Below are 627 nucleotides of genomic sequence, written 5' to 3' on the forward strand. Positions count from 1 at the left end.
AGTGACTTGACACTGGTTGTTCGTGTGTTTATCTATCCAGTCAGATGGGAGCGTTCACACCACTTAGAGTTCATTTATTAATTAAACTGTTGCTCTACAGTCATTCTGATGATGCAAGGTGTCAAGTCAAATTTATTGTCGCAAGGAAAATGATGATTGACACAAAATGCTGGGAGTAACTCAATGGGACAAAGTAACTCAGTGGGACAGGCATCACTTCTGGAGAGCAGGAATGGGTGACATTTTGGGTCGAGGCCTTTCAGACTGAAAATGAGGTAGAGGTACAATGAAAATTTTGCTTGCAGCAACATCACCGACTCGGGAAAAACATAAATTATACATACCCTACAAGATAATGGAAGGAAAAACTGAAACCCCCCCAAAATATTAGTGCCAAATACAATCAGAAAATAAATTCTTGGTTGTCTAAGGCTGTTCTGCAGTGTTCCATTGCCAAGGTAGTGTTTGTGTTGTGCAGCACTGTTTAAGAACCCGAGGGTTCTAGGTGAACCAAATTCTTTTGTACCTCCACCCTGATGATAGTAGTCAGAAGAGTGTAAGATAGATCAATGGTACATTATTGTCATGTTGAATCATTGACCCTTGAACCATTGACTCTTGTACCAT

The sequence above is a fragment of the Rhinoraja longicauda genome, chromosome 6, assembly GCF_053455715.1.
Source record: "Rhinoraja longicauda isolate Sanriku21f chromosome 6, sRhiLon1.1, whole genome shotgun sequence".
Lineage (NCBI taxonomy): Eukaryota > Metazoa > Chordata > Chondrichthyes > Rajiformes > Arhynchobatidae > Rhinoraja > Rhinoraja longicauda.